Source organism: Phoca vitulina, unplaced genomic scaffold (genome assembly GCF_004348235.1).
Source record: "Phoca vitulina isolate PV1807 unplaced genomic scaffold, GSC_HSeal_1.0 scaffold8, whole genome shotgun sequence".
NCBI lineage: Eukaryota > Metazoa > Chordata > Mammalia > Carnivora > Phocidae > Phoca > Phoca vitulina.
The window spans coordinates 18,839,548-18,848,176 of record NW_022589711.1 but is presented as its reverse complement, the minus strand read 5'-3'; positions in this window follow the sequence as shown (position 1 = coordinate 18,848,176).

Genomic DNA, 8,629 nt, shown 5'->3' with positions numbered 1-8,629 from the left:
GTTTGTTTGACAGCTGACAGATTTCAATCCTAACCACTCCCTTTCTCTGTCAGCTTTATATCTGGGGAAGCTAATAAGAAAGCTGCTTCTTTGGTGCTAGTGGGAATTCCAAGTCACACAAGCCTCATCCCACATGAAAGAACACTCACCCTACCCCCACACCTTCTATCTACCATAAATAGCCTAAAGACAATTTCTGTTCTCTGCTTTTTCAAGCTATTCTTGGACCTGCTTGGGAGCTCATTCTGTTTTGCCCCAAGAAAACCTCATTATGTCAGTAATAAACCATTTCATACTCTCCTGGTGAATCTATGGCATTATCAATCTTGATATCTAAACCAAATTTTGTGTTTGGGAAGAATTCATCTCATCTCTATGGGTGACCACAAGAAAATGCACTTCGGTATTTTGGCATAGGACACCCGTGAAGTAGTGACTCTTGGCATTATGATATAGTTCAATTGTATTACCACGACCAAAGACCACTAGATCTTTTCCAAAAGTGTACCTTTTCTTTTTTTTTAAGTTTTTATTTATTTATGTGAGAGAGAAAGAGAGAGAATGAGAGAGAGAGATAGAGAGAGAGAGAGTAAGAGAGAGAGAGAGAGCGCACGAGCTGGGGGGAGGGGCAGAGGGAGAAGCAGACTCCCCGCTGAGCAGAGAGCATGATGTGGGGCTCGATCTCAGGACCCTGAGATCATGGCCTGAGCCAAAGGCAGATGCTTAACCAACTGAGCCACCCAGGTGCCCGTGAAAGTGTACCTTTTCATATAAAGTATGAAAACTGCAAAATTCTAACTAAAACCCCTTAGAGTAACTTTTCTTGCAACTAATATATGGTCTTTCTGTTATGTCTGGCTAAGCCTTATAAAAAAAAAAATTCCTTTTTTTTCAATTCTTTTCTGTGTGTATTATACAAAACTTAAGTCTCCAATAATTTAAAAATGTCCATCTAACTCAAAACAACAATGTTCTAACTGGTTCTGCATTCAGTTTTAAAAACAAAAAATCTTCAATGGTTTGTTTTGCCAAGGCTAAATTGCCATTCCATGCTGTATTTAGTATGTATTTCATGGAAATTTTTTTCCAGGATTTATACTTCCTGAATATTTACACTTAACTAACTTAAATACACTTTAGAAAAGTTATGCATTATCAAAAAAATTAAATTTGCTCTTCATTTTTTTAAACCTTTGTAAATATTGTTGAGCAACAAATCCTACCCTATTGTCATTGTGAACAGTGACATTTGTGAAGAGCATTGAGACATCACCATTTTTGCCAAGGCATGTCTGATGGTAAGATACCTACAAGGGCGATATTCTGGTTGTGAATGTTAAAGAGTTAAGAAAATCTGGGAGCTGTGTTTATTCACATTGCCCTAAGTCAAGTAGCCTTTGTTTAAAAAAAATATACAAATTGAGAGGGGTTAGGGTTGTTCTTCAGAAAAGAGTTTCTAACAGCAAAAAGAAACTTGAAGTTAACAAGAAATTAAAATAGTAGAAAGAGCAGCAAGATTAGTAGGTGAGATAATCAAATGCAAAAAACTGGGCTCTATGTCCAGGAAAACTGTTACAGGGAACTAGCCTTGTTTCCAGCAAGTATATGCTGAAGGTTCTCTTTCATACAGTGCTTAGGGTTTGTGTCATGCCCATGTTGCTGACACATGAAGCATGTTTTGTTTGGCCACTGAGGACAGGCAGAGTGAGCAGCAACCCTTCAAGCTAAATCTATCTCCCTGGTTTCCTGAGACTGACTTTTGGGTTTAGATTCCCTTTGGTTTTAGGTAAAAACAGTTTGTACTGTAGCAGAATCTGATTTATTAAAATCATCATTGATTTTCTCTTTCTGCTTCTCCTGACTTTCCTCAAGAGTTGGACACTTTGTATGAACCTCAATTTCAGAAACACACACATACACACATGCACGCACACACTGAGACACGCTCCATGAGAATAATTTCCATAATTGTCAATTGCTTCCATCGAGTTATAACCTTTTTTTTACTTTTCATAATTATTTTTATGTGAAAATGATTTTTTAATTTTATTATGTTATGTTAATCACCATACATTCCATCATTAGTTTTTGATGTAGTGTTCCATGATTCTTTGTTTGTGCATAACACCCAGTGCTCCATTCAGTACATGCCCTCTTTAATACCCATCACCAGCCTAACCCATCCCCCACCCCCTCCCCTCTAGAACCCTCAGTTTTTTCTCAGAGTCCATAGTCTCTCATGGTTCATCTCCCCCTCCGATTTCCCCCCCTTCATTTTACCTTTCCTACTCTCTTTTTCTTTTTTTAAACATATAATGTATTATTTGTTTCAGAGGTACAGGTCTGTATTCAACAGTCTTACACAATTCACAGCGCTAACCAGAGCACATACTCTCCCCAATGTCTATCACCCAGCCACCCCATGCCTCCCACCCCCCACCACTCCAGCACCCGTAACAAACTGAGTTATAACCTTTTGGAGGTTAGGTAATAGATTATATTAATCTCTGGATTCTTTACCTCCAGCATATAATTTGATATATGAGGGTCTCAGTGTGATTTTATCTTATTCGAAAGGCAAGCAGACTTATATGAGACTATTGAGCAGCTGTTACTAAGACCTCACTCCTAGCCCATGCTAGAACTTTTGCCTCTGTTGGTGGCACTATCTCATTGTAACTGAACGCTCATAGCTTTCATTTGTCACATTTTCTTACATATGATGTTATATCATAATTAATCACTCAACCATGAGCTCCTCTTATTCTGGGCAAGATTACATAAGTTCATATTTGCATCTCATACAATGTATTGTGCAGAGGTACATACAATAAATGTTTCACTTAATATTTCTTTAGAATGTATTTTCAATACTATGAATTTACTAGTAACTATGTGAGCTAAGATGACTAAACACTGTTCATTTAAGAAATGCCATATTCTCAGGGCGCCTGGGTGGCTCAGTCATTAAGTGTCTGCCTTCGGCTTGGGTCTTGATCCCGGGGTCCTGGGATCGAGCCCCGCATCGGGCTCCCTGCTTGGCGGGAAGCCTGCTTCTCTCTCTCCCACTCCCCCTGCTTGTGTTCCCTCTCTCTCTGTCTCTCTCTCTGTCAAATAAATAAATAAAATCTTAAAAAAAAAAAGAAATGCCATATTCTCTTGCACATAATAGACATTCAACAAGTATTTGTTGAATGAAAGGATAACATAAATTTGTTGGTCTAGCAGAGCATTGGAATATTTATAAAGTGGAGCAAGTTGACCATGAAAGCAGAAGTTAATTACACAGCTCACCCCTTGTAAACTTTCTCCTTGTATAGTCGGGAAGGGTCAGTTCCAGGCACAGTTCCCTGCCATTAGAATTTTCTTGTCAAGAATTACGCACTAGCTTCTCAAGCTCCAGGAGAAATATAGAGAGCTTTCTCGGTGACTGCCTTAGCGGTATTTTTCCCTGTTTTACATGGAGGCAGAGGGACAGCGCCTCCGGCTCTGTGCATGCCCTTGACTTGAGAAGAACCCTCAGTTTTCTTATCTGTTCAACTTCATTCTGGAGTTGAAGCAGCTATAATAGAGCTTGTTACAATGCCCTGCAAGGGTGGGTTGGCTCCTCGTTCTGAACTACCTCTCAAAATTTTGGCATTTTGGGGTGTCTGTGAAACTGGAAATTTAAGAAAACATGAGCCATAATGAACACTGTGTAATTCACTTATAGAAGGCTGAGTAGCACTTAGTGGCTCTTATTTTGGCATAGTTTCTAAGGCCGATGGGCATCATGCTAATCTCTTTATTTCCACCTTCTCATAAACTCAGATATCAATCTTACCATTAACCTAAGGCCTGCCTTTGAAATGTGACAGGTTACTATAGGGCCGACTAATGCCTTGTACAAATAGTCCTTATATAGTACCAGAGTCAATCTGGCAGAGATTAAAAATCTCTGTCATTAAAGATTTAAAGATAAAGATTTAATGAGTGTAGTATATAAGCCAAGGGACATGCAGATGGGAACCCCTATTGCACTGGGTGGCCTGAGATCATTTTTTTTTTTTTAATAGGAATGTGTGTCAACACAATCTTCAGTTTAAGCTTATAAAGAAAACGTTCAGGACACATGGAATAGCAAAGAAAATGTTAGAAAAGGAAATATAAACTGAGATGGTTTCCAGAAATGTGTGAACAGCCAAGAAAGGACAGAACCACAGCAGCAAAAAAAAATAATTAAATAAATAAATAAATAAATAAATAAATAAATAAATAAAACAAAACCCTAATGTAATAGTTAAAACCCAATGTGAACCACAATAAATACACTGCTATCCAGATTTCAGTTAAGCAATGCTGCCCTTTGATATTTAGATAAAATTAGCTCAAGCCTTTAGCCCAAGTCCTGTGGGAAGTCCTGTCCCAGTACATCCAGAAATTAAAATTCTCGTGGTCATTTTTGACAGTCATTTTTACTTCTGTGAAACTCAGCTTCTTCCACAAAGCTTTGTTTTTGAATTCCTATTCATTGAAAATTTAGGAAGATCAAGATAGTTTTTAACTCAGCAAGGCATACCGCTTAAAATTGATCTTAGATATTCCTGTTAGAGCAAATGACTGCTCAATGATCACTTTCTGTACCTTGCTTCAGCCTCCTGACACAAGTTCTCTCTTCTCTTTCTTCCCTCTGTAAGCTTAAAAACCCACCCCCCCACCCCCCCACCCTCCAAACCCGCTGCCCCAAGATAACCACATTTTAATCCCTGGAACCTGTGAATATCACCTTATGTGTGGTCAAAAAAAAAAAAAAAAAAGATGTGTGATTAAGGGTCTCGAAATAAGATAAGTATTCTGTCTGGTGGGTCCTAAAAACAATCACATGTATCCTCTGAAGAAGGAGGCAGAGGAATTTTACAGACAGACACACAGAAGAGAAGGTGATGGGCAGATGGAGCAGAGAGAGATTTGAAGATGCTGACCTCAAAGATTGTAGTGATGCAGCTAGAAGCCAAGGAATCAGAAGCCTGCTACCATCAGAAGCAGGAAGAAGTAGGGCCTGGTGACTCAGTCGTTTAAGCATCCAACTCTTGATCTCAGCTCAGGGTCGTGAGTTCAAGCCCTGTGTTGGGCTCCATGCTGAGTGTGGAGCCTACTTAATAAAAGAAAACAAAAGAGAAGAAGCTGGAAGAGGGAAGGCATGGATTCTCCCCTAGAGCAAGGAGTGCAGCCTTGTCAACACAGTGATTTCAGCACAGTGACATCAGTTTTGGATTTCTGGCTTCCAGAATTGTAAGGGAATCAGTTTCTGTTGCTTTATGCCACCAAATGTGTGGTAATTTGTTGCAGCTGCCACGGGAAATGACTACTGCTCACTCTTCTCTTCCCTCTGTCACGCGTCTGTTCTTCTCTGCCTTTTTACCCCTACTGTCTTGTGGGTCCCCCTGCAGAGCAGTCAGCTGCCCCCTGGAAAACCCTGGTTTTCAGGTTATCCACGTTGGCCAAACTACATAAGAAGCAGGGGGCAGAGCAGGACGGTCGGCCCCCTGACAGTTGTATAAAAATGTGGCCAATGCTTCCAATAACCGTTTTCTGAACGTTAAGCTACATTGCACTTCTAAATTAGAGTTTTCGCTCATAAGCAGCCCCACTCTCGTATTGAATTCTGGGTAGAGTGGTGGCGGAGGGAGCCTAAGGAAAATGAGGTTGTACTTTTAGTTACAGCACATATAGGGATTGGGAATCGGGGTAACAATTCCCTACAAACATGTAAATAAACTTCGAAAAATACTTTGAAGGAATGGGCAAAACAACGACACATTAAGACTTTGAAAGCAAAAATCAAAAGCAGAGGAGACAAACATTCATGACATTTACCGGAGACGCAAAGCTGATTCTGTGAACTTCACAATCCCTCCATCATAGGAGAGATTGGATGAAATCTGTACTATCACCATACCATAGTTTGAGATTAGGTATAATGTTCAGTAATTGGTTGAATTATTTGTATATTTTGGTAACAACATATTGTGGGGTTTCTCAGAGTGTAATTCTCAGAAGCATCAGAGACACTTGTTAAACATTCAGCCATCGCCTAGACCTGAGTCACACTCTGACAGAGAGAAATGACAATTTGTATTTATAACAAACTAAATTTGAGAAACGCTAATCTTCAGAGGGTCACTAAAATATTCCCGTTTGTTGCATATCTCAGTTTAAGACTCCTGATATCTACCCTAGGGGAGACCTAATTGCAATGGATTGTTATTTCTCTCTACATAGAATAAATACCGTTTGCGATAGATATCTCCGATTTAATCTGCCTGGATTCCTATCCATGTGGTAGAGAAAAAGAAGTTTGAGATTATTTTTTAAGCCATCATAAGAGGCAACTAAAAATCATTTGTATAGAGCTGAACTGTCTAAATCTAAGCTGCTGAAAGTACCAGTAGGGTCAGATCTAAAAGAATTGAGAAGGTATATATTCCAAAAGGCTTCTGCTCTTGATTTTTTTTTTTTTTTTTTTTTTTTTTTTTTTTTCCCCTTTCAAAAGGCTCAGACTGAAGATCACTGCTTTTAGTTCTCTGGATGATTCTGAAACTCCTGAGGGTATAGAGTAAGACAGACAGTAGTCTCCAAGGTAAGTAGGTCTGGAACCTCACAGGGAGCAAAGAAGTATAGATTGTTACTTCTGAGTTGGTGGGTTGTTTTGCAGACCAAAATTGCATAACATAACCCAGTATTTCCAACTCAAGGGAAAAAAATAGGTATTTTTGTATCATTCGGTATAATTATTTTTTCCTGATTCAAGTAAGTTTAAAAGGACAAATTGTTGGTTAATTTCATTTTCCTGAATAGGGTATTTTCTTTAAGGATGACCTGTTAAATGATGGTAAAAAACAAAAGCACCAGGGTTTATTTTCAAGCTCATCATATAAAACAGATTTGTTTTTATTGTTAAGTGAAAAAATTTTTATGTGGCATATGTACTTAGAATTTTAACGTGTTTACTAATTTTCACAGTTATCTGAAACCAATGCACAAGTAAATAATATTTATTAACTGGTAAATGGTACTTCCGTAACTGTGGATGTTTTGCAAACTGCTCTATTTGCAGAATAATGGGCTTTCATATCACTAGGACTCATCATAAAAAAAGATCTCTTTCATTACTGCTTCCAAGGAGTAAAAATTATTTTAAACTGAGGGGATTCATTAACTTTCAAAATATAAACAAATTCTCTTTTTTTCCCTTGGCAGGAGGACATCAATGGCTTACAAAAGCTTGAGTGCCTCCTTACCTAAGGAACTAACTCTTATTTCACTAGGGTTTTTATTACACTGGAGAATAAATCATGCACTAATGGCATGTTTTTATGGCAACTTTCTTGTCAGAGAAGGCTTGTTTTGCTTATCATGAGATGTTCAGGAAATTAACACTCTGCCGTTCTGAAAGGATCCTCAGACAGCCCAGATTGAAGAACAGATTGCTTCTGCAATTCCTTCATTCTTTTGTCACACCTTAATAATTATGCACAATAAGTACCAAAATGCCTCCTATTGTGCACTGCTTATGATCACAGTACCACAGAGGAAGCTGATGTGAACACAATGGATCAGTAGTATTAACTAGATCCCATCTTTTGTCAGGTCCTCTGTGTGAGTAGATGAATTGAAATGAAAGAGCAACACTTGAAAGGCGTACTTGAAAAAAATGTTCCCGACTTGATATTGGAAAGAAGAAAATCGTGATGCCTCATAACTGGAGACATTATATATATTTCCATTGTATAAACATAGACAAATGACCTACAATAATCTCTAAGTTGAAAGAGGGCACACAAAATTTGTTTTCTTCCTTTACCTTAAAATCATAATAAAACATTTAAAAAATAATGATTTGCTGGGGCCAAAATAAAAAGATAAGAAAAGTCAAAGGTAATAAGTTGGTATTTCAGTAAGTTTCTCCCATGGATAAATTAATGTGAATCTGTCAAGAAATAATAAATAGAAATAATAATAAACAGAAATAAGAAAGAGTAAAATAATTAATTGGTTTAAAAAAATATCAGAATCTTCCTTTAAATTGTATAAATTTATGTTTAATGTTAGAAAATAAAAGCAAATAATCTGGGATTTTATTAATAGTTATTCTGATAACGTTTATTTATTGAAGTGTCCCATGGCGTTTTTGTGCATATTTTGTAGCCATTTCTTGCTTGGTTATACCTTGGTTTCTGACAGTAACTACTGATTAAAATAGTGTGTAGGATATTGGATTTTTCACCATCATAGTAGTAACACAAAACTAACTACACACTGCTGAGATAATTATTCAGAGGATTAGGTATGCCAAGTCTCCCTTTAAAAAATTAAAATCATTTTTAGTTTGACAATGTATTCAGTTAGCACTTTTTTTTTCTTTAAATGAATTCAGTGCCTCGTAAAAGTGCTGGATTGACAGACTTTTGGAGAGGAGGCTTTTGTTTATCCCTCAAATGAGGACAGCCTGGGCAGCAGCAGGGGAAGCTTCCACTTTTAGGCAGGTGGAACACTCAAAAAAGAAAATTCACACTCCTGTCAATACCATTTAAAGTTCTCACTTACACCAGTTTCACATGAGATAAAGCATTTTGTGGTTGTGACTCAC